Genomic DNA, 26,588 nt, shown 5'->3' with positions numbered 1-26,588 from the left:
TAAACTGCCAAGAGGATTTGGAACAGATTTCCCTCTCCAAGGGGCAGAGAAAGAGCTCCAGTGGCAAGTCTTCCAGGGTAAATGTGAATTAGTCATTACTTAGCACCTGGAGGTGGAGATGGAAAGGCATGGGAGTGACTGCCAGCGGATACAAGGTTTCTTTTTACGGGGTGAAAATGTTCTGAAATCAGATTTTGCTGGTAACTGTGAACCTAATAAAACCATTTAATAGTGCCCTTTAAATAAGTGGTTGTGTGGCCTATGAATTATATCCCAATTAATTTGTTAAATTGCATTTTCAAACATTAGCAACATTGAATTATGTTTAAAATTGGTATTTTGACAATTTCAGAGAATGTTCTGGTTAAAGTTGAAGTTCTTTATCTCAACATAGCCACCCAATCATATGCTACTAATGAAAAGTTCAATCCAATTTATAATTTATTCCTCCAGAGGAGAGAAATTTTATGAACCAACTTACTTTTTGGGGGTAAATAAAAGCATGAAGCGATTCTCTGTCTTATTCATCTCAGAGTTTTCAATACCTAAATGTCCAAGACAAGTTCCAAGACAAAACATATAAAATCGACTTTAGCTATCAGTGTGGACATCTTGTCAAGTAATCCTGTTTAACTGAAACTAACTCCTCTTTCCTTCTCACAGTCTTTGAGTGTGCCCAGGGTGTGCCATCATGGGCCATGTTCTTCCCCTCTGCTCTTGGAGAACAAAGCCACCCAGCATAGCCATGGCCTCATGGTCTGGTCCCAGCTTCCTCTCCAGCCTCAGCTACTTCCAGGCTCCAGCTCAGCATCATACATGAGATAAGTGACCTTCTCTAATAGCCGTCTATGTGATACTCAGTCCTCTTTACTTCTCAAGCTTAAAATTGCCTGTTCTTTGCTTGGGCAATGGTGAGCCTAACTCAAGGTGAGGGACAGACTTACTCTTCTTTTACCCAGTCTTCTTGAAAGATGAGAGTGACTGTCTGACCTAAGTTGGATTACAAGTCCATGCATAAATTACTGTGAGGCATGCCTTGCCAAACTTTTGTTTATGGGTAATAGGAGAGATATGGCTGGCATCATCTCTTCCAGATATTTCTGTGTTGATTGGGATGTGATGGCTTGAGATACAACGCTCATTTCTCAATGATAAGGAAAAAGCCAACGGATTCCAAAACATTCTCTTGATTCCTTTGAACTGCCGTACTAACACCAGTAACCTCTAGGAATGCTGTCATGTGAGGAAAAGCAATCTCTAATGTTTAAGCCATTCTGATTAATTTCACTGTTACTTGTAGATAAACTCAATTCTGCTTGATAGAAATATCATAACGGTCTTCCTAGTTTCGATTTTTCCTGGATTATATCTTGCTGTGTGTACATCTGCCTCTTCTACTATATTTAAAGCTATCTGGGAATAGATTCAAATCTTATTCACGTCTATGGTCTTCAGAGCAAAGCAGAGAAAATTGCTACAGTATACTTGAAGAGATGGCCTTAAGAACACTGCAAGTTATCCCAAAATCTAAAAAAAAAAAAATAACTTCATGAGGACTCACTGTGCCTGGTTCTGAGCATCAGTGAATCACAAAACACAATCTCTGCCCTCAAAAAGTCCATGGTCTTCTGATGAGAAAATCAATTTTTGGAATACAATTAGGTTTTTATAATGGAGACATGTCAAAGAAAGCAAAACATGGCCATTTACAAATAGCTGTATCTTTTCAGTGCTTTCAGCTGTAACCACAGAAAATCCTGGCTCATCAGACATCTGCAAAGAAGGGTCTTATTCTCTCTCTCAAACAGCCTGACGATCTGGTGGCAGGGAGTGGGGGTGCTGAGCTGGCAAAGTCAACAGCTGGGCAATGTCAGCTTGTGCTAGGCTCCATTCGCTTCTCTGCACAGCCATCCTCCTTCAGAATGGCTTCTCCCTTATGCAGGTAACACCTGAAATTCCAAGTGCCATCAAGCGAGGTAGAAAGTTCCCCATAAATAAGACAGCAGGTAGCTTCCTGCATCTCCTTTTTAGAAGAGCAAAGCTTTTTACTAGAATTCCCCTACTAAAATTACTCTTATATCTTGTTCATCTGAGTAAGGTCATAGGTCTGCACATTCCCGAACCAGTGATTTCAAGGGAACTAGAATACTCCAGGGTCAAGCAGACCTGCCCTGTCCAAGGCTGTGATGCTGAGGAAGGAATCTCTGGAAGATATTAGGGCCTAGCTACGCAGGTCCGAGCAGGCAGTAGATTCTAGGTGTGTGACCAACACTTTTCACAGAAGACGTAAAAATACTTCTAGAGTCAGTCACAAGCTAAGTGATTCATGGACATTTCAGAACATCTGCACACAAATTATACTGAATCTCCTCAACATTACAGAGAATTTCTTTACTTGATATGTCAGTCATGCCCAAGGCTGACCCTGTGATTCTCGAACACATGCGCACTTGTGTGAGATGTAAAGGAAAAAAAATAGAAGAACATTTGATATTGTTCAATGTATAAATCCCTTGGAACCAAAATAGGGATTATTTCGGGAAAACTCAGCTTTCCTCTGAATGCTTATAAATCTCTTTCCACAACATTTATTCAACAGAATTTTATTGATTTTCCAGTATGTGCCAGGCACATAATCTTTATTTCAAACTGGAAACATGAAGACTCACGTTGCTGGGCCATTTCCTCTACGTGGAAAATCTGAAAAATCCGTGCCATCTGAAACACCACTCAACAAATACACAGCTGTTTGCCATATTCCTGTCATTTCACTTTCAGGAGCATCGACATATTTGAGAAATACACCTCAGGATGAACAAATATGAGGGGTGAAAACCAAACAGGAAATTGTAAGCCCCTCAACCAATCGGAAGGGATCCCTCTTGGCCAAGGGAATTCCGAAGAAACCTGCAAAACTAGTTCAGGCGGTGACTGGGAGCCAGTGAGCTGAACATACCTCATTACACCTTCCTCCCTTTGAAGTTCAGGTACAATTGACCAGCACTAACATTAAAGTGGAGATCTCAAGACGAACAGAGCAAACTCTTTGTAAAAGTAAGTTACCAAATTCCAACTAGGCTTCCATATATCACATGACAGCTAGCAGGCTCTGAGAGAAATCAATGTATTTTACCCCAAAATGTATTTCTTTCACATATTTTAGAATGGCCCTGCACGGCGATCTCTTGGGGGGGATATTTTCATTCTGTAGCTAATTTCCTTCCTTCGCTAGGTCTCTTGCAGAGAGTCTGGAACGTTTTAAACCTCTGGATAGGAAACGTTTGCCATCTATTGCCCAAAGCGTGGCCGCTTATGAGACTTCATCTATGTAATAAGAACCTTGGTCTCCACAACCTCCTACTTTAAATCACACCTCCCTTTGTATTAATTCCAGGTCTTTAGATAGTAACTATTTCCACCAACTGCCAATCAGACAGTTTTTGAATCCACCTACGACCCTCAGGACAACCCACTTTGGGTTGTCCTGCCTTTCTGGACCAAACCAATGTAAACCACACGTGCATTGACTAACGTCTCGTGTCTTTCTGAAATGTTTAAAACCAGGCTGTAACCCAATTACCTTGGGCACATATTCCCAGGAACTGCTGATACCATGCCTTAGGCTGTAACCTTGGGCACATATTCCCAGCAACTGCCGATACATGCCTTAGGCTGTAACCTTGGGCACATATTCCCAGGAACTGCCGATACATGCCTTAGGCTGTAACCTTGGGCACATATTCCCAGGAACTGCCGATACATGCCTTAGGCTGTAACCTTGGGCACATATTCCCAGGAACTGCCTTTTCAAATGTTTTACAGAGTTTGACTTTTTTCATCAATAATGGTAAACATACATTTTCCCTGATAGAGGGGATCTTTTCAAGTAAAGAGGAAGTGATTGAAGACTCAGTTTATGGGGAAAATGAGTATTTAGAATGTATGAAATTGAGAAGTATTGATTGTACAGAGCTGGAATGAAGGAAGAAGAAGATATTTAACTGTCACCATCTCACAGACAACATTGCCAGACTGTGCCATGTTTGGTTTCCAATGGGGACCTCATCCACACCTGGCACAACTCCAGGGGACTCCATTTACATAGAACGCATGTGAATGGGCTGCTGCAGATGCGAGTGAGGCTGCTCTGGCCCTGCCTCTGCACACCCAGCAGCCCTGGAATGGTTAGCCATTCCAGAGAGGGCCTCCCTAAGCAAGACCCCATCCTAGACTTCCACTGCCATTGTGTTGAAATGCTCATCCCCTAACCTGAAGTTCACTTTCTTTCTGCTACTGTAGAACACTGCTGTCCTTTTGTGAGCAGGTAGAGGAAATGAGCTTGGTGTTCCAGGAGCAGGCACTGAGTTGGTGGCTTCAACTGCAAACTGAATTGCTGATTCTTGTCGTAGTCTGCCTCCACCTCCTCATCTCTCAACTTTAATTAAATTCACGTTTCATTCTGTTCTAACTGAGGCCATTTCTAGAATTTTGAGAAATTTCTAGAAAATGCATAAGGTTATCTTTCATATCTTTCATTGTGGTGTGAAAAAGTAGAGGAAGGAAAGTCGTAACTCATTCTGTCTCACAGTGTAGTTCAGTCTGAAATCATACAGACACTGGGTCCCATTGCCCTTCTCTGGGTGCCTGGAGAGAGCTCACAATAACATAGGCAATTTCTATTCCCTCTCCTGCCAAAGAGGAACAACTGTAGGCAAGACTGTGGTTGTCTCTATTTATTTTTGCTAAAATATTTATGCAAATTTAATTTAAATGCAAATGAAGCCCTTTCCACTTGGCTTCTGGATATCCATGAAGGCACTGTATTGGTAGCAGGACCTGGAATTTCTGGTTGGACAATGAATTATTCCAGGCTTAAACAGGATCTGCCCAGAGATTTCTCCTCTCACAGGCCTGATGCATCTGATCACTTTCTCAGAACATAGTGATGCTGCATCTAATGAACTGTCACCTTCGTGGCAGCTCAGTCCTCCATGTCAGACCACCAAATCTAGCACGTCTCTTTCTCATTTAACCCCTGACTGTGTCCTGTGGACTTCACAACTGGTGCTTCTGGACACACAAGGGAAAGACATGCTTCCATAGTAATCTATTCCAGTTAGGTCTTTTTAAATATTGGTTACATTTTCTATTCTTTAAGTGACAAAACAATAAAATAATAAATAGTAGCAGATTCGTAGAAGCAGGCTTTTTGAGCCAGCAGCAAGGTGGGCATGGTGGCATGCTTAGATGAGCCCTTGTGTGGCTGTTGACCAGTGACAGCAGCTGCTCTCAGTAACCCCCCCAAGCTCAGTTCACATTCCCAACAAATCTGTAGGGATATAAACATCTTCATCTATTACCTAATTTTTTTTTTGAGACGGAGTTTCACTCTTGTTACCCAGGCTGGAGTGCAATGGCGCGATCTCGGCTCACCACAACCTCCGCCTCCTGGGTTCAGGCAATTCTCCTGCCTCAGCCTCCTGAGTAGCTGGGATTACAGGCATGCGCCACTGTGCCCAGCTAATTTTTTGTATTTGTAGTAGAGACGGGGTTTCACCATGTTGACCAGGTTGGTCTCAATCTCTTGACCTCCTGATCCACCTGCCTCGGCCTCCCAAAGTGCTGGGATTACAGGCTTGAGCCACCGTGCCTGGCCTATTACCTAATTGTTCAAAAGAATCAAAACAAAATATTTAAAAATAAATATTTGTAACAAATACAATAACATAAACACATAGTTTGGATATTTAAAAAATATTGTGGAATATCTGCCCATTAAAAAAAAAAATTAGCTGATTTCTTCACTTCCTAAAACCAGCAATAAAATGCTGTTAAAAGTGTCTCAGGAGTGTCCCAGTAAGACAGCAAACAGCCAGATCGCAGCCCAAAACTCACTCGCTCCTAATTTCATGAATTACAGAGACAAACAAAAATAGTAAGTCTGTAAATATACTGAGCTTTTATTTAGTGCAACTGATCCTCCTGCATTGTTTTATTGTAATCTAATTACACTGTACAACATGTTTAACACCTATTAACAGATGAGGAAGTTGAATAGTTAGGAGGTAGTGTGAAGCGTATGAATTTATTTATTTATTTATTTTGAGACAGCATCTCGCTCTGCCCCCCAGGCTGGAGTGCAGTGGTGCTATCTCATCTTACTGCAACCTCCACCTCCCAGGTTCAAGCAATTCTAGTGCCTCAGTCACCCAAGTAGCTGGGATTACACGTGTGCACCACCTTGCCTGGCTCATTTCTGTATTTTCAGTAGAGCCTGCCATGTTGGCCAGGCTGGTCTCAAACTCCTGGCCTTAAGTGATTTGCCCATCTCAGCTTCCTAAAGTCCTGGGATTACAGGCATGAGCCACCAGAAGCTGCTGAATTTAGAAAGCTCTTAAGTAGTACAAGAGCTGAGGTTTGAATTTCAGCACTCTGTCAACCAGGCTGGAGTACAATGGCACGGTCTCAGCTCACTGAAGCCTCCGTCGCCTGAATTCAAGCCATTCTCCAGCCTCAGCCTCCTGAGTAGCTGGGATTACAGGTGACCACCACCTTGCCTGGCTAATTTTTGTACTTTTAATAGCAATGGGGTTTCACCATGTTGGTCAGGCTGGTCTCGAACTTCTGACCTCATGATCTACCTGCGTAGGCCTCCCAAAGTGCTGGGATTACAGGTGTGAGCCACCATGCCCGGCCCGGAGTCTGTAATCTTAGTACCCCTCCACTAAGTCCCTAAAACAAGGTTAGCCCTTGATGAAGGACTGAGATGAGAGTTCTTTGGTGCCCTCACAAAACAAAATCTAGTTCATGAGATGGGGAGTTAAAGGAGGGCAGAATCCCAATGTTTGGTTTCTCTTTCTCCTAATCAGAAGGCTTCTCAATGTGGGATGTGGCGAACCACTGGGGTAATTGTTCTACGTATTTATTTGACAAGTGACATAGTTGTGTTCCTTTAGTGTTTATGACTAAATCATGAAACTCTCTATACTTAAATGTATTCCAGAAGAAAACCTTCAGAACATGCAATTAGAATATTCAATAAATATTTAAATATTTGCAAGAAGAATATGTACATTCTTCTGACCTCTCTGAAAGCTGATTTTCATGTTAATCATGATAATGAAGTGGTTTGGAGGGTCCTCTGGCTGAAGACTATTCAGAAACTTCATCCTGAACTTCATGTTATTTGTGGATGTTAGTGAGTGGATTGCTGTTTTGGTTTATAATTATCATTTCTGGGAGTATGGCCAGAAATGGAATGTGGTGTCGAAGGGTTGGCCTTTTTCTCCTCTGGTCCCTCCTTCATAAATTGGTTGATTGGAAATATTCCTAAAGCAAAACAGAGACAAAAGGGTAGGGGTACAGTACTCACAAACTAGTGAGACAAATCTTGGACGACTTACATGTAAACACTGATGCGTCGACTTGACGACCTCCGTAGTCCCTGGATATTTTCAGGTAGCCTTTGTAGGGAGAAAATACAATCGTTGGTACTGAGACCTGATTGTGTATTTTGCTAATTTCTCTTCTTTCCTCAGCGATCACCAGGATGGCTTTTCTATGCAGATAACTTGATCCACAGAGTCCAACTTTGGTCCCGAATTCTGAGAACCACAGTTCAGAATAGACACTAAAGCGTTTTAATGTTAGCACGCTTCCCCCATGACTTTATGAAAAACAGCCCTACAGGAGTGCTCGGGAAGCCAGATCTTCCATCTGTCACCTTCTGACTGTTGACCCTGTGGATTCACAGGCCAGAGCGATGCTGGTGAGGCCCCTTCAACTGGGAACGCCAGGAATACCTGACAGAGGAGACAGACTTGGAGACGCCAGTCGTCTGGTGAGAAAGGGATTTAATGTCATGAAGTATTAAAAAATCTAACATATTCAATAATTTACAAGAGAGTATTTTGAAAGGAAACTTCAAGAAATGTGGAAGAGACTGAGAAGAAAGAATCTCTGAACCTCTCCTCTTTGGGTGGAATTTTCTCATTTCTGTATTTGTGGTCCCCGTTGTACAATGGTAACAAGATTTCTTGCCATAAAGTTTTCTCAGATGGTGAAGTTATTTATAATATGACTGAATTTATTTCTTCATGTGTGCCTTTGTTTAAACATTATTTTTGAGTACTTGATGTGGGTCAGAATTACTCTAGACACCAGGATTGTGGAGTCGCTCAAGACAGAGAGGGCTCTCATTCACTATTACTTAATTTTTCAATAGGATCAAAATAAAACATTTTAAAATAAATGTTTGTAATAAATATAATGACACAAACACATAGTCTGGAGATTTAAAAAATACAATAGACTATCTGCCCATAAATAGCTGATTTCTCCACTGCCTAAAATCAACAATAAAATATTTAAAAATGTCTCAAGACTCTAAAAAGAGTTATATTTTTGTGAAAGGAGACAGGCAATAGATATATAGAAGATGGTATAATTTTGGGTAGTGATAACTGCAATAAAAATAAAGCTGGATGATATAGAAGATAATTAGAAAATTAGGGCCAGCTTGGACAAGGCTCTAAGAAAAATGGTATCTGATATACTTCATTTATTAAACACACATATATTCCAGTTTTCTTCTTTTTGCGTCAAATTCTTTATATAATCTCTATTTATTTTAGAAATTTTCCTATTATCTGAATTTTTCTTCTTTAAAAATAGCATTGCTGATATTATAAATTTCTTGTTTTAACTGCATATAGGATCTTTAATGACACCGTATCTTCATCCTCAATATTTGCAATTTGTTCATTCTTTTATTTTTCTTCATCAGCCTTCTAGATTCAAATCAATTTCATTAGTTGTTGCAATAAAATATCTTTTGCATTTGATTATCTTTTCTATCATATATTTCATTTCTTTTTCACATATTTCTTTCCTTATTTTCTTCCTTCAATATCTTCTGCTTTCAAGAGAATTTACTGTCTGTAACTTGTTGGTTTTGAAAATAACATCATGGCATGAATATTCAGTTCATTGATTATGATATTTTTCTTTATTTCTGGATGAATGTATTCATTCAAAGCTATCATTCCACTCTCCGCATCCACCGTGCATTTATTCCTGGGCTAGGCCCCAAATAGAGGCTGCAGGAAACAGAATGTGAAGAACTAGAAAAACTCTGTTGCTCCTTAGGACCTCTCTGTCTGGTGGTGGACACAGGGCTGTGAGTCCAGCATAGTGAGATCATACAGGATGACTGTCCTGAGGATCGGACAGATACTTCACCCACATTTCCATGGCTCTTGAAGGAGAACTTCCAACTTGGTGGATTTTATTACTGCCCTGGATTTGACAGGTCCCCTTTTCGTGGAAATTGAAAAGGAGAATTTCCTGCCTTTCCAAAGTCCCTCTGCAGTCTATGGACCCTATGCTCACACGGACCCCGTAGAAACCCACCCACAGTCTGCACTGCCCCTGTTTCCAGCTGCACAGACAGAGCAGCATGCAGAAACAGATGCCAAACTCAGGTTCCAACAAGGTGCCAAGAAAGATGAAAAATTATGACATAATAAGCTGAATCTGCTATGCATGGGTTTTTCAAAAGAAACAATACTTTTTCACAATTATTGCAATCTTTTATTTCCTTTAGGACTTTAGAAGCTATGAGAGGTGAGGAAGAAAGATTCTTGGAGGTGGGTTATCTTTGAAAAATCAACTGTGCTGTTACCTCCCTTCCCTGCAAAGGGAGAGAAGGCGCTCATCTTCTTATCCCAAACCCCCAAAGGAAGAGGATCCGATCGGGCTATTGGTAGGCATTAGGATGCGACCACTATGATTGGGGCACATGGTAGCCTGAGTATGATTTTCTGGGACAGTGAGAGGCAGATGTACCTATAAAAGCGTATGGAGAGCTGCCCTGGACTTTCAGATTTTCCCAAGGCCAGAGATACAGGGATGTTTTATCTCTACGCAAGGCAAATGACACAATCTACAAAGACGTTGGCACAAAAGTTAAAGACACTTTAATTTTTAGTATCAAAGAATAAAATAAAACAAAACAAAATGAAGAACAGTCACCTTTTCTTTGGAAACAAAGCTGATGAGAATATCAGAAGGAACATGTACTGCTCCGTAAGTTGTTTTCCTGCAAAGATTCCCAATCATCTCAACAAATCATAGTTCTATTGATTTGTAATTAATGTAAAGTTGGAGGAAGAATCAGGTCTAGGAACATGTGTGTGTGGGTGCATGTGTGTATGTGTGTGTGTTTTTCTCATAAATGCTTCTAGAAAGATAAAGCTCAGCAGGACACCCAAGGTGATTGATTACGTAAAACTTCTAAACCAATTTGTATTAGGCTGTTCTTGCATCGCTATAAAGAAATATTCAAGATTGGGTAATATTCAAGATTCAGGAAAAGAGGTTTAATTGTCTCACAGTTTTGAAGGGTGTACAGGAAGCACAGCTCTGGCATCAGGATCTGCAGAGGCCTCAGGACGCTTGCCATCACGGTAGAAGGCGAAGTGAGAGTTGGCTTCCCCATGGTGAAAGCAGGAGCAAGAGAGAGAGTTGGCAGGGGGACATGCCACACAATTTTAAATGATCAGATCTCCTGAGAACTCACTATCATGAATATAGCATCAAGCCATGAAGGATCCACACCCATGACCCAAACACCTCCCACCAGGCCCCACCTCCAGCATTGAGGATTACAATTCAACACGAGATCTGGGTGGGGATGAACATCCAAAATTTCTCACCATTATTATATTCTAGGTCAAGTAAAGTATATGAGGTTTACAAAGAGAAGTGTGGCTAAAGTTTCAGTATCTCACTAGATAAGAATCTCAGGCTTCAAGGGGTACCATTAGAAAGAAAAGCCTTATTAAGATATAATTCAGGCTCTACTAAAAATACAAAAATTAGCTGGGTGTGGTGGTGCACGCCTTTAATCCCAGTTACTTGGGAGGCTGAGAGGCAGGAGAATCGCTTGAACCCAGGAGGCAGAGGTTGTGATGAGCTGAGATCGTGCCACTACACTCCAGCCTGGGTGACAGAGCAAGACTTCATCTAAAAAAAAAAAAGGTACAATTCATATAACACACAATTCACTCATTTAAAGTGTACAATTGGCTTTTAGTATATCCACAGAGTTATGCATTTGTCACATGACCAATTTCAGAACATTTTCATTACCCTAAAATGAAACCCCATATCCCTTAGCTGTTGATGCAAGATTTTCTCAGCACCCTTCGGCAGACTCCAGAAAGGGATACCCCATCTACTCAGTTTGCCATGCTGAGCCCCTTACAGGAGGAGCAAGTGAGCTTGCATGTGTGGAATCTGGCTGGCTGCTCTGGGCACCAACACTGGAGTAAGCTCTGCATCGGGCTGGGGCCAGTGCAGGCATGCCATCTTGAGGCAAACATGGTGGCACCCAGGTGAGGGTGCCCATGACCCTGAAGCCCCAGAAAAGGTGTTACAGAGCTTCTTTAGTTTGGCCATCCATGGACAGCAGCGTGTTAGCAGCTCAGTTGGCCCCTTGCTTCATCCATGGAGTGGCTGCTCACTGCCAGCAGAGTCAAAGGGCTGGCATGTGACAGCCTTTCTGGGTACCCACACTTAGTGGGTCCCAAGCTCTTAGCTAACATCCAAGAAGAACGAAGTGGCACAATTGAAGGATGGTGAATGTGAAGAACTTTACTGAGTGATGAGAACAGCTCTCAGTGGAGAGGGGAGCTGGTGAGGGCACAGGAAGGGCAGGTCATCCTTCCTAGAGTCAGGTTGTTTCTTCCCTGAAATCAGGCCATCTCCTTCCCTGAAGTCAGCCATATTCTCCTCTACTGAATGAGTCTGGGGTCTTTATAGGCACAGGATGGGAAGTGTGTGCTGATTGGTTTGAGTATGCAATAAAAGGTTAAAGAAAAGACACCATCCAAAGGTTGGCATGATAATGTAGAAAACCAATTAGGCAAGGGTAGCTGCATGTAGAATAGGTGAAGGGTGGGGAGGAATCAGAGGAAAGGGTGTCAAACAGGAAGACAAGTTCTCAGCTCAGTCCAGGGATTTAACCTGTAGCTTGTCTTTCAGGCTTTCAGTTGTCTTTGGCTTAGAGGTGGGGGTACCGGAGTCCCACCTCTGTCTCTCTGCCTCCTGCTGCTAACACTGTCACTCCCAATCTTCTCATTCACTCATTGCTTCTGCCCTAAATAACCATGAATCTACTTACTTTTTCTCTAGATTTGCCTAATCTGGACCTTACATAGAAATGGAATCATATAATAAGTAGTTTTTTGTGACTAGCTTCTTTCGCTTAGTGTAATGATTTAATGTGTGGAATGTAATGCTTCTTTCCTGTAGCATAAATTAGTACTTCATTCCTTTTCATTGCTAAGTAATATTTCACTGTATGGATGTGCAATTTTATTTTTCTTTCAGCTGATAGGCATCAGCGCTATTTCTACTCTTTGGCAATCATGAATAATTCTGCTATAAATATTTATGTCCAAGATTTTGTGTGGATATATATTTTCATTTCTTTTGGGACTTTCAGGTCATAAATAAGTCTTTCAACTTCTTGAAGGACTTCCAGACTCTTGTAAAATAACTGCAGCTCAAAACCAGGCGGGACTTCGTTTTGGTCGCTGCTGGATCCCCATTGTTTAAAACAGAGCTTGACGGATCATGAGCCTCACAACGCATGACTTGAGTAAAACAAGTGAATTCCACATCTTGTATTCCCGAACACCAAGATGAAATATTAACGTTTTTCATGCATTCTCTAGGAAATTTAAGCAAGAATTGTACAAGGGATTTTGATCTCTGCCAAATAAACATTTCATACTCAATTTTCCCATTTTAAACAGAAATAAATACCTACTTTCCAATAGAGTTTTTACAAGGCTGAAATGTGGTTATACACATGAAAGGGACTTGAAAATTACAAAGTATTATGGAAATGCCAGTTGCCGTTACTATTTCTATTCGGGTTGTTTTTGTTAGGATTATCACTCTTCCTTTCTGCAGTCCAGGACCAGACTCAAAGGCACTGAGTCACTTCCATGGTTATATTTGTTCCCTTGGTGTTTCTTGGGAATGGGGCATGCAGCTATATTGGTAATATTTGCTCAGTTTATTCCTACTGACTGCATGCATAATATAGGTGGCCCCAAGACCACTGTCGTTGGGGATTGATATTTGCCAGTATCCCTGCCCGCCCCTGCAGATCTATTCCTAACCCTAGTGCATCCTGCATTACTCTAACCTGTAGGCTGACCTCTTCATATTGCATCACCTGGCCTCCTCTGCTCTCTGGCTTCTGGTTAGATTTTCTGATTGGAGATGCTGGGTTTTCAGGGTCAAGAGAAGAGCGAAGTCAAGAGATTTATCACCCTCTCTCTCTCCCTGGTCAACGTGACTTGGCATTGTCTGTGTTCCTTTTACAAAGGCCACAGCTTCTGAGGTTTCAGATGCCAAGGCCTTCTTTTTTTTTTGAGATGGAGTTTCCCTCCTGTCACCTAGTGTGGAGTGCAATGGTGCAATCTCGGCTCACTGCAACCTCCGCCTCCTAGGTTCAGGCAATCCTCCTGCCTCAGCCTCCTGAGTAGATGGGACTATAGGCATGAGCCACCATGCCCAGCTAATTTTTGTATTTATAGTAGAGACAGGGTTTCACCATGTTGACCAAGATGGTCTCGATCTTGGCCTCCCAAAGTGCTGGGATTATAGGTGTGGCCAAGGGCTTCTTAATGTCAAAGCTCCTGTATGGTCTGACAGCTGTCCCCTCCTCTTGTTCTGTTGGTTGGGGTAGTGGAATGGAGTTAGTGCAATGGCTTCCCACTGGTGCTAGGTCCTGGGTGCAGTACCATCTCCCATTTATTTAATCATGTCTAATCTATTTAAGTGCTACCTTTATTAAATTCAATTCAATTTTGAGTACACCACGCATTTCCCATGAGGACCCAACTAATACACTAATAATAATAATAATAGTAATTTACTTTTTATTATTTATTTATTTTTTGAGACGGAATTTCGCTCTTGTTACCCAGGCTGAAGTGCAATGGCACGATCACGGCTCACCGCAAGCTCCGCCTCCTGGGTTCAGGCAATTCTCCTGCCTCAGCCTCCTGAGTAGCTGGGATTACAGGCACACGCCACAGTGCCCACCTAATTTTCTGTATTTTTATTTTATTTTATTTTTAGTAGAGACGGGATTTCACCATGTTGACCAGGATGGTCTCAATCTGTTGACCTCGGGATCCACCCGCCTCGGCCTCCCAAAGTGCTGGGATTACAGGCGTGAGCCACTGTGCCCGGTCAATAATAGTAATTAACACTTACTTTGTACTCTTTCCATGCCGGGCTCTATGCTGGGTGCATTCACACACATGCTTGTTCGCTGTGTCCTCACAGTGACTGAGTGACATAGAGACTCTTTCTGCAGTTCCCATTTTGCAGATGAAGAAACTGATACTCAGAGAGCATCCTTGACTCCTGCCAGGTCACACAGCTAGTAACTAGCAGAACCAGCATTTAAACCTCACAGGCTTGCTTATAGGATCCCTGCCTCAGTCTTCATGCTGTACAGCCCTTCTGTGGGGTTCCAAGTTCTGACAGGAGAATGGCTCAGGCTGGTGACTTTCCTAAGCAAAATGTTGGCAGTGGGATTCATTACGCTATTTAGCTTTTATTATTCATCATTAATTGTAGGAGTGCATGTTCAATGTCACTAGCTGAGGTCCTCAAGCTTGCACAGCGAGACTTTCAATTAATCCACTAAAAAAGCTCTTTGTGCCACAACTAATGCATGCCTATTAATGTGTGATTACTGTAGAAGGTCCAATGTTCTTTCTCTGAGACGATGTGAAACTGACCAGGAGTGGGCATGATTTAGATACAATCAGAGTGCTTTACATAAGCTCATTTTCACGTTGATAGGAACAATAAGAGACTTCTCAGCCATATTTACACCCAGGCCTTCTCATATTTTAGAATAAAAGCAGGGTATAAAATAGATTGTTATATACAGCACATTTACTATTTTCTAGAGAGATCTGCAGCTGCCTGCAGTGCTGGTGGAATGGAAAAAGCCCCCATAATTTGTTAGGAATTTTTAAAATAAATGTGAGCGATATATTGTGCAGTAAATTAGATTGGTTAATAGCTTTATTAAATGGTATGAGACAATTTTTGGGTTTAATAATGACTCTCACATATTAAGAAATTATTCTTTGCAAGGAACTGTTCTAACATATCATATATGTATGTATTACCTTCTTCCATCCCAAAATAATCTTATCATGTAGGTCCTATTTTCAGTCCCATTTCACAGACAAGGAAACTGAGGCACAGAGGCATTATTTAGCTGGGATACAGAGGCGCCACTAAGTGATAAGCACAGGTTTATGAGACAATCTTAAACATCCAGGCTCTTACCCTTTATGCAAACCTGCCATTAAGGCTTCCACACACTTTTTAAGTGTCCTTTTTTTTTCCATTTGGCTGCACAAAAGCTTCTGGACTCACGAGCCTGAAGGGTTAATTGAGCTGTGACCTCTCTCAAACGTGTAAGTAAAGTAAATCAGGAATGGAAAACCAAATATCGTACGTTCTCACTTATAAGTGGGAGCTATGAGGACACAAAGGCATAAGATTGATGTAAGAACTTTGGGGACTCGGGGGAAGGTTGGGAGGTGGGGTGAGGGATACAAGACTGCATACTGGATGCAGGTGTACACTGCTTGGGTGACAGGTGCACCGAAATCTCAGAACTTACCTCCAAAGAACTTCTCCATGTAGCCAGACAAACAACAGCGACACACTCTATCGTCCTTTCAGTTTTATGAGTCTGCCTCTGGTTCCAGTGCTGTTGCCTTTCTATAATTTGATATGCGACGTCATTTTTGCCAATTCCTAAATGGCTTGTAATTGAGATTTTGCTTCCCACTTTAACTCGATGGTTATTTGCACGTTTGGGCATTTGTTTTCCTTAACATTTCTAGTTATAGTTCATGAAAATTAGAGAATGCCTGGCCTTTTAATAGCTGAACTTTGTAATTCTTTCTTTGAGATAAATACTACAATAAAGTTTTCTAAATATTAAAAAAATCGAACACAGAGGTACTCTCCTGAGTGAACACCCTCTGGCTCTCAGCACACAGTGAGCAGGCCCGGAGCACACTGGCCAGCAGATGGCAGGAGTTACTCATGGAAACCTAGGCTCTGGGCTCTGGACTGAATTCCCTGTGAGAGTTACAATAACCAGCTGGTCTGTGAAGCCGCAAGGCCTCAAGGCCAAGTCTCCCTCACGTGACTCCAATATATGATCAGGTACTTGAGTTCTGGAAATACAGCTAAGTCTAACGGGATCCAAGACAGGGCTGACAAGAACGCTGGAAATACTAAATAGTGGTTATGCCTTTGCATTTTCCATGACTTGATGAGCCCTAAATGTCTCAGGGAGGATGGCTTATAAACGCCGGGTGAGACAAACGACTCTCACGCTTTGCTTTTATGAATAGATTATGGTAAAAACAGTTAGTTCTGCAGGACTCCAGTTCCTCCCTGTCCTAATTTACCATTGTTCTGTTTCGATTACAGAAAGGTTAATGATGATGGTGATGTGTGTGATGATGCCAGTTACCATGTATTCAGTGCTTGCTAGGGGTTAATCATACGCTCAACAAATATGAGCAGTTTCTTACTTAATCCTACAGCAGTTCCTCATATATTTATTGTAAACAATTAGAAATACAGTGATACGATTTGGCTCTGTGTTCTCACCAAATCTCATCTGGAATTGTAATCCCCACCTGTCAAAGAAAGGTGGTGATTGGATCATGAGCATGGTTCCCCCATGCTTTCTCATGCTAGTGAGTGAGTTCTCAGGAGATCTGAGGGTTTTATAAATGGCAATTTTCCTGCACTCACACTACTCTCCTGCCGCCATGTGAAGAAGGTCCTTGCTTCCCCTTCGCCTTCCACCATGACGGTAAGTTTCCTGAGGCCTCCCCAGCCATGTGGAACTGTGAGTCAATTAAGTCTCTTTCCTTTATAAATTACCCAGTCTTGGATAGTATCTTTACAGCAGTGTGAAAACGGACTAATAGATACAGATTTAAAAAAAAAAAATCAGAACACATGTAGAAGCATATATTCAGTGTCACCAAAATAATCACGTTTTGAGGTGAAACCATTTAGATGCAAGCACGTTAAGAATCGTTCTATTTTCTCAATGATTTTAAACTTTTATGACATCTCTTTATCTAGTTGTAAATTTTATCTTAAAGACTAATTTGTCAGATATTTTTCTGGACAGAAAATCTTTCTTTGGTATTGCTTGCATGGTCTAATTTTTAAAATCTTTCTCTATCTCTGTTTTAAGTGAATCTCCTATAAATATCATTTTATTTTAATTCAAAGAGGTGCTCATTTTTGTTTTAATTTAGATGCAGTCTCCTTATATGTAACACATTTCCTAATATATTTGGGCTGTCAACTTACTCTGCTTTTACTTTTCTGTTGTCTTTCCTGTTTTTTTTTTCTTATTTCAAATTAGAAATTTTTTTTATGTATTCTCCCTATGAATTAGGAAATTGTAAATAATGCTACTATTTTTAAGTAATCACCATAAAGATTGCAATATGGATAATTGACAAATTAAAGGTTATATGAATTATGACTTTTCTTCTTTTCCAGGAAAAAGCAAAAATCTTAGAATTGCTTAACTTCATTTATGCGCTTTTTGATTTAAATGTCATTTTGCATACATTTAATTTTGTCTGGGTGTGGATTAAACTCCTCAGGTGATTATTGGTATTTGTGTTATTGTTACATGTGGTCATTATTCACTCTGCATATTCACCCTTTGTGATCATTTAATTCCTTCTTAGGTTTTTGTTATTGTTGTTGTTTGTTGTTTTGGGGTTTGGGGTGTGTGTGTGTGTGTGTCTTTTGTCAAGATTTGGGATTATTTCATTCTTCCTGAAGAACACCCTTGACATTTCCTTGAATGTGGCTCTTCTGGTAACAAGCCGTTTCTATTTGTCTGAAAAGTCCTCATTTCACTATTCTTAAATAATAATTTTTGCTGAAATGTTGTTAATTATTTTGGTTGAGAAGTCACCTGTCAGTCTACACACATTTTCCCTGTAATTGGAAAGAAAACAATGAATTTTAAAGAGCCAGACTAGTTCTGGAGGGACATGACTGAGAATCCTGCCTCTGCTATAACTGGTGACCGCCTCAAACTTTCTACACCTGTGAAATGGGAAAACAGTATTTCCCTTGCTGTGATTTTGTAAAGATTGGAGTAAGTTATGACTGTTTTTTAGACATCTGGCCTAACGGGCACTTAACATAATAATATTATCATTGTAAATGTTAATAATTTTCTTATAAATCTTTCTTGTTTAGAAAAACAAAATTCTGTATAACCCCTGCACATAACAGCGAACTGACCAAATTTGATATTGTTAAAAACATCAGATGTGATATTTTAAAAATTATTCTTACTACTAAATTCTTTTCATTTAAATCTTGCTAATCTCTTCTCAATCTTTATTGCCACCATAAGAGTTCTCCTCCTACCAATACATAAAGGGCAGAGTGTGGGCACCAGAGAACGTGCAGATTCCCGTGAGCACAGGAAGGTCATCGAGAAGGGGAAGTTCACACACAACCTGATTTGGTTTCAAGACAACTTTTCCATCAGTAACACCCGTTAACAGTCCAGGTGCGGTGGCTCACACCTGTAATCCCAGCACTTGGGGAGGCTGAGGCAGCTGAATCACCTGAGATCAGGAGTTTAAGACCAGCCTGGCTAACATGGTGAATCCCTGTCCCTACTAAAAATACAAAATTATCTGGGCATGGTGGCAGGTGCCTATAGTCCCAGCTACTCTGGAGGCTGAGGCAGGAGAATTGCTTAAATCCAGAAGGCAGAGGTGGCAATGAGCTGAGATCACGCCACTGCACTCCAGCCTGGCACAAGAACAAAACTTGGTCTCAAAAAAGAAAGAAAGAAAAGAAAAAAGAAACTCATTAATTCATTAATGCTGGCTCAGAAGTTTTGACATTACCCTCGTTTTTATAGGTTCTTACAACAGAGATAAGTTTTCAAAGGCCGGTGTTAGCATATTTTTCTAACAATTAATTCCTTTCCTAATGCCAGATGTGATCTCAATCATTCCCTAATGGCACACGTTGTATTAGTTTTGTCTGTCATATAAGGTTACTTATTTGTTTCTTAGAAGGGCTGAATGAAACCGAAGTTTAATTCCTTCCCACATGCCCAGCGAGTGAGTCACCATTCTTATTGACGCTGAGAAGGAAGATCAAGAATGAGGAGGAAAACTATCTCTGATTTTCTCCAAGGACGCTAATTTATCTACAGCCGTCTCTTCTCTTGTCTTTACCTTTATTATTAAACACACACATGCACACAGGCACACACACAAACACACACACACATTTTCTTTCGGTGATTCAAAGGGTTTCACTCTTTCCTTGGTTTCTTTGAAGATTTCGTGTTGGTTTTATTTGTTCTCTCAATTGCTCTGTGATTTCCTTTGAACTAATTTCTCCATTTCCAATATTGTTTTCTTTTTTCTACTCACGGTTGCTCTTTTGTTCTGTGTTTTTAAATTCTCACTTTCAGAATGCATGGAAGGTGATGTGTTCTCTACACGCTGTTTCAGTGCCTGTCTCAGGATCTATGGGCCTTGTTTTCATTGCGGCTCAACTCTACATGTTTCTCCTTTGTATTGAAGTTTCCTGTTTTATATAAATTCCAAATCTATGAAGGTTTGGTTTACTTTTAAAGTGTGTTTTCAGCACTTTGGGAGGTTTGAGGCAGGGGGATCATTTGAGCCTAGGAGTTCAAGACCAGCTTGGGCAATAAGCAAAAACCCATCTCTACAAAAAGTACGGAATTAGCCGGGTGTGATGGCATTGGCCTGTAATCCCAGCCACTTGGGAGGCTGAGGTGGGAGGATCACCTGAGTCCAGGTGGCTGAGGCTGCAATGAATCAACATAGTGCCACTGCACTCCAGCCTCGGTGACAGAATGAGACTCTGTCTCAAATAAAAAATGTCTTCAGAGAGGAGAACAACACTCTCTGGCCTACCACAGGGTGAAGGATGGGAGGAGGGAGAGAATCAGGAAATCAATTAATGGCTACTAGGCCTAATACCTGTGTGATAAAATAATCTATACAACAACCTCCCGTGATACAAGTTCACTTATATAATAAGCCAGCACATGCACTCCTGAAGTTAAAATAGAAGTTAGATAAATAAATACATAAAAAGAATTTATATGAATGAAATCAACTGCTCAAAAACAGTGTTTTGTTTTATATTAATTGTTTAAAGTTTTGTTTTTATCACATTAGAAATGCTATTTTGTGTTTAGAGGAAATGCGTATTTTTTCATTTAAGGGAACTGGTTCTATATAAATCCTTCAGTTGAAATTTGCTCAACGATTGCTTATTCTTACTCATTTACATTGTTTGGCACATCAGCTTCCAGGTAAGGTATGATAAACCTTTCTACTCTTATCAATTATTTGTTAAATTCACCTAACGTATCTGACAATACATATAGCAACTTATATTTAAATTACATTCTTAGTTACTTACAGTTTTGGACTTCTCACAAGCTTGTAGGTTGTTTCTCACATCAGTGTTTAGTACTCTATTTGTATCCAGAACATTTTTGCCTAGAATGCTATTTTCTCTGGTATTTAATCAGGTTTTCCTGGCTGGTATTCGTTGTACACAATTCTTCTCTTAGTTTTCTTGTATTCTGTCTATACCGTTGTATTTTTTTTTCTTCAACTTTCATTTTAGGTTCCTGGGATGAAATCAGGATGTGCAGGTTTGCTACGCAGGTAAACGTGTGCCGTGGTGTCTGCTGCACAGATCAGCCCATCACCCAGGTATTAGGCCCAGCATCCGTTAGCTGTTCTCCCTGATGCTCTCCCTCCCCCGTCGCTCCCCCTCCAACAAGCCCCCGGGTGTGTTGTTCCCCCATTTATCCATGTGTCCTCATCGTTCAGCTCCCACTTGTAAGTGAGAAAACGGGTGTTTGGTTTTCTGTTTCTGCATTCGTTTGCTGAGGATAATGGCTTCCAACTCCATCCCTGTCCCTGAAAAGGACATATATAGTTGTATCTTTAAATGACTTTTGTACTATGCTTGATTTTTAAAATCTAAATATTAGGGCACTGTAGCATAATTTCAAGTTATATGTACTTAATCACCATAAACTTAAAATATGCAGTGCCCAATTATTATAATTATATCTTATTACTACTTGGAACGTTAGCATCATTTGATTTTTAATACTTTTAAATTAAATCATTAAATGTATCATATTTTAAATTAGTTTCACTATTTGATATTTTTAAAGCTTGCTTGAATTTATTCACCAAGTGCTATCTAGACATGGGCTTAGAAAAATTCTGCTTGGGGTTTTGACGTAAATTCTTGAATCTGAAGATGCATTTAAACAAATGAATTTTAGAGGATGCTTAGATTCAGCTCCTCAAATGCTGCTCCTCTTCATTCTTCTTCTCTCCCTATGGAATGCCTGCCTGTTTTACCCTTCATGTTTCTTAACTTCTGTGGAATATTTTCCAGGGCTTTGTTGCTCGGTGCTGTGTTCCGGGCAATCTCCTCAGAGCTATGTTCCAGGTTGTTACTTCTGTTTTCTCCTAAGTGCTAGGTTTTTAAAGAGGAAAAATACATCTCTATGTCTGTCTCTGTATGTCCCTCTATCTATATCCACCCCCACCTACTCCCACACCTATATGTGTATATTCACATGGAGGCACATACATGTGTACACAGTCATGCTCCCTTACCTGCAGAAGGTACAGTTCAAGACCCTCAGTGTATGGGTGAAACTGCAGAGAGTATGAACCTTACAGATATATGTTTTTCCTATGCATTTACAACTATGATCAAGTTTAATTTATAAATTAGGAAGTTGGATATGTGGCTCTTGTCTGTAATTCCAGTGCTTTGGGAGGCAGAGACAAGAAGATTGCTTGAGGCCGGGAGTTTGAGACCAACCTGGGCAACAGAGTGAGACCCCATCTCTACAAAAAATTAAAATTGTAAAAGTATAAATTAAGCACCATAGGGAATCCGGATGGCTCAGTTGGTAGAGCATCAGACTTTTAATCTGAGGGTCCAGGGTTCAAGTCCCTGCTCGGGCATGTCCTGTAGTGTTTGGCACCTGCTTCTAACGCTATGTTAAATTTAGCACCATAACAGACTAACGATAACAATAGTAAAATAGAATAATTATAACAATATACTGTAACACAAGTTTTATGAATGTGGGTTCTCTCTCTCTTAAAATACCTTACTACTTTTGAACTGTGGTAACTAAGTCCAGTAAAAGCTAAACCCCAAATAAGGGGGCCTTACTGTGTATATAAAGGAATAATTAAATCTTTAAAAATATTATTACTAGCAATAATTACAGTGGTTAACACACAGCTTGGAGTCACCCTGAGCCCTTCTATAAATGTAGTAGCATTATTATTACTAATTTTTTTCTAAGCTCAATTATGTGTCTTGCACACATTATGCCAGACACTTACTGAATTCCTTGCAAAGCAATTCTGAGGGCAATGCCGCTGTAGCGCTATTTTAGAGGGGAGAACATTGAAGTGCAAAGGATCTGTAATTCGGCCCCGCTCACCAAGGTAGCAAAAGACAGGGCTGAAATTTGACCTGAGCGTGGGCAGAACGCACAGCCTGCCATGCCACAGCCCTGCACCCACATCATCAGTGGAAGCCGGCTTGATTGATGAAACATGAATGAATCATCACTACTCACATCCACCACTTCCTGCCAACCGGCAGCCAAGACCTTGCAGGACTTCAGGGGAGTCCTCACACACTCACAGTACGGATAGGCAGGTTGGATCGTTCCCTCGCATGAAGGTGAAAAAGAACGGAGGCCGTGGAGGGGTGGAAAGCCCGCGGCCTCGCCCGGGTGTCATCAGAACCAGACGTCAGAGCCGGGATTCTCCTGAAGGTGGCAGAAGAGAGAACCGTTTCTGTGATTGGCAGCCTTGCTGGCCACGCCCCACCCGAGCTGGCGCTGGAAGATCTAGGAAGAGCAAGGTCTATGGACTGCTAACTCCGGGGGGCGGGGCAGGCTGTGTCCACGCAGGAATCTCGCGAGAGGGACGCGCCCGCAGGAATCTCGCGAGAGGGACGCGCCCGCAGGAATCTCGCGAGAGGGACGCGCCCTTAGCAACAGCGCGGAACGCAGGGCTGTGCGGGGGAGTCGGTCACCTGTGAGCAGACCTCATGGAAGGCGCTCAGAACGGTGTGTGAAGCCGTGTCTGCGTCCCTAAAAGGGAATATCGGAGACTGGACAGTCTGTGACGAAAGCGCTTTCTGTGCCTCACAGTTTCGCAGGCCGCACAGAAGGCGCGGTACCGGCATTTGCTTCTGGTGCTTTGCTTCCTGGCCTCAGGACGCTTACAATCCTGGCGGAAGGCGAAGGGGAGCCAGTGCCTCACACAGACAGGGTGGGCGTGAGGGAGAGAAGGAGCGAGGCAGTGGGAGGGCGAGAGGAGGAGGAGGAGGCCGGGCTCCTCTCCACGATCAGCTCTCCTGTGAACTCACCATCACCGCGAAAATGGCGCCCTTCCTGAGGGATCTGCCGCCATGATTCGAACCCAGATCCTGCCGCCAGCACTAGGGGTCACATTTCAACATGAGACTTGGGGGGGAAAATGCCCCAGCTGTAATTACGCAAGATGGCCTAGGCTTATGCCTTCCTTGCCAGCGTGCAGGTGTCACAGAGGAAACGGAAAACAGGCAGGGGTGTGGAATAGGTAGGTCTACCACGTGTTCGTGCGGGGGGAAGGGACAAGGACGGGCAGGTGGGGCAAGAGGGGGAAAGACATGCAGAAAAGCCCCTTCTCAGAACCTCTCTGGAAAAGAACTCGTGTGTTGATCCTGAGATTGCCATTTCTGTGCCGTGTGTGCGTGTGTGGTCTTCTCTTTGCACAGGAAAACTGAAGTCCAATGGTGGAAACCCCCTGGCCTTTGCAGAGTTTTAAGGAGTAAGGGTGTTGATGATTCTCTTGTTAGTCTAACACTATCTTTGTTCCGACTTCAATTGATGAGGCACGTATCCCAGGGGCCCACTCAGGCAAAAGAAAAGCTTCACAGTTAAAATCTTAAAAGGAGAATTCAAACGAGGCCAATGAGGTTTTTTTTTTTCCTTAGACCCTTGAAATGGAGGAGACAGACAATGCACTCTGAAACGGTGCTCTCTCTGCTTGCACAGTTTTCAAAAGCATAGTCAACCCATCTGCAAAGATACTTCACCTGCAAAATGTTAAGTATGCATCTCATTTTGTTCCAGAAAAAGAAGCCAAAGACAAACTTAACGTTGCTTGGAAATAAGGATAAGTACTTCAGAAGCCCTAAGTGAACAGAGATAGAGTTGATATTTCTTACACTTCTTGCCAAAGAATAAAGAATGCATGTCATTCCTTGTACGAAGACATCAACCATTGATAGAGCATTTTTTCGTGGGCTAAAAAGCATTACTTTAATCCGTATATATTGAGGCTTTTTTCTGTGTCAGGTGCTGTTTTAAGGTCTGAGATGCAGAGGGGGAACAGTCTCAGTCCCCTTTGAGACTAGTGTCACACAGCAGACATGCACTCTGTGCACAGTGGCAGCCTAGCAGATGAGTCTGTGTTTAATTTCCATTAAACAGTGTTTTCTTTCTCGTTGAATGGATGCCTGTATTAGCTCCTTTTGCTACAGCAAAAAATCACCACTAGCATAGTCTTACAACAGCACACATGTATTACCCTCCAGTTCAGAGATCTAAGGCGAGTCTCACCGGGCTAAATGAAGGTCTCTTTGGGGCTCTATTTCTTGTGAGGCTCTCAGGTAGAATCCGTCTCCTAGCCATTTCCTGCTTCCAGAAGCTGCCAGTGTTCCTTGGCTCGTGGCCACATCACTCCTATCCCTGCTGCCTTCATCACAGCTCCTCTCACTATGACCCTCCTGCCTCCTTAAAATAATGACATGTATGATTCCAGTGGATCCACCAGGATAGTCCAGGACAAGCTCCCAGTCTCTCAGTTAGATTAACCCTCATCTCAGTAACATCTTCACAGTCTCTTTTGCCATGTAAGGTAGCCTATTCCTAGGTCCCAAAGATGAGAACATCTTTGAAATGTTTGGAGACCGATTATTCTGCCTCTGTATTGAGGAATCAATTATTCTGCCTATCACAGTGATCTATATTTAAATACCAGAACATTTACCATGTATACTTTTGGCTAAAATATGGGCTTCAGTTAATAATAATAAATATACCATGCTAATAATATGCCATACTAATCCATAGTAATTATTGCTAATACTAATAGCAATGTATAATACTGTCCATATGTATAATATCTATTATTAGTGTGTATTATTATACATGACTATAATTATTACTAATGTTAATAGTAGTGAATAATGTATATTACACATACTATGCATATGTATAACACTATACTTATGCATAGTGCTATACTAATGCATAATAATATACCATACTAACATAATTAATAATTATACTAATGCATAATAATTAATAATAATATACCATACTAATGGAAGATGTCAATAATAGGGGCACTTGGTGTCCCCATTGGTTTTACGGAAATTCTGCACTATCTTTGCAGTAATTCTGTAAAGCCAAAAATAAAAGTATTAAAAATGACATTTCCTGCTGCCTTGAAAATGTGGAAAATCAATAAACAGTGGGACATGCCAGCATAGAAACAGTTGACTGTATGAGTTCAGGCTCATCTCTTTACTGGGACACAACCCTTTCCATTAATTGAAGTCCCTAAAATGACCTACTTCATTCACTGATGCCATTTCTCTGGTGGTTGATGGAATTTGAGATTGTGACTCTTGAGTAAAGTAATGGAACAGATAATTATGTAATTACCTCTGCGCTCTGCACACGGAGAAGGAGATTCGTGAGTTCCCAGTGTGTTCTTGAAGGGGAATCTGTCCTCTTCTCAGGCTCAGTTCGGTCCCTCGGCGTCCCTCCAAGTCAGATGGAGAGTCAACGACTGACGGTGCAGGCAGGTGAAACTTCTTTTCCTCACTGTACTTTACAGATTATAGTAATTTCAAGCTCTGTTAACTAAGGATGCATCTTTGCTGGTTGATGTCCCCGTCTTTCTGGTTAAGTGCATTTGTTTCCAGGAGCTGATGTGCTAAGAGAATTGTTGCCTAAGATCTGGACAAGTCATCCAGTTATTGTGTGGGAGGGAAGGGGAAAAGGAGGTGGGTTGTTAAAAGCTGGTAAAAAATATGCCTGTGGCTAAGAATAATGTAAATCCTGGTATTATAACTTTAAGCCAGGTGCTGAGCCATTACAGTATTCAATTATTTTGATGCTTCAAGGCAAATGTTTCCACGTCTGAAATTCTAGTCTACTTTACATTCAACAAATGATGTTGTGTTTTCATGGAGTGATGCCCATTTGTGAAGGGAAGAATTCATGTAATTCAGCCTATTTCCTGCCTGCCCTAAGCACCCCCATTAATACACCTGTTACTAATATAAGGTAG

The 26,588-nt window shown here is 41.4% G+C and overlaps 1 long non-coding RNA gene and 1 other non-coding gene across 4 annotated transcripts; one reads left to right on the top strand and one right to left on the bottom strand.

Annotated features, from left to right (window-relative positions):
- Positions 1–9,954: 9,954 nt before the first annotated feature.
- On the bottom strand, positions 9,955–26,233 carry LOC103795486 (uncharacterized). Of its 3 annotated transcripts, XR_008474070.2 has the most exons (4): positions 25,958–26,233; positions 22,811–23,005; positions 20,599–21,107; positions 9,955–11,025 (listed from the first exon to the last, which is right to left on the bottom strand). It is a non-coding gene; the product is annotated as an uncharacterized LOC103795486 (long non-coding RNA). The 3 variants fall into 3 exon arrangements; XR_008474069.2 differs by lacking the exon at positions 20,599–21,107; XR_008474071.2 differs by lacking the exon at positions 9,955–11,025 and having other exon boundaries at positions 17,851–21,107.
- TRNAK-UUU (transfer RNA lysine (anticodon UUU)) lies at positions 22,109–22,181 on the top strand. The gene has a single exon. It is a non-coding gene; the product is annotated as a tRNA-Lys (tRNA).
- Positions 26,234–26,588: the final 355 nt, after the last annotated feature.

This window comes from Callithrix jacchus, chromosome 9, assembly GCF_049354715.1.
Source record: "Callithrix jacchus isolate 240 chromosome 9, calJac240_pri, whole genome shotgun sequence".
Taxonomy (NCBI): Eukaryota; Metazoa; Chordata; class Mammalia; order Primates; family Cebidae; genus Callithrix; species Callithrix jacchus.
This window is presented reverse-complemented; position numbering and strand designations above follow the sequence as displayed.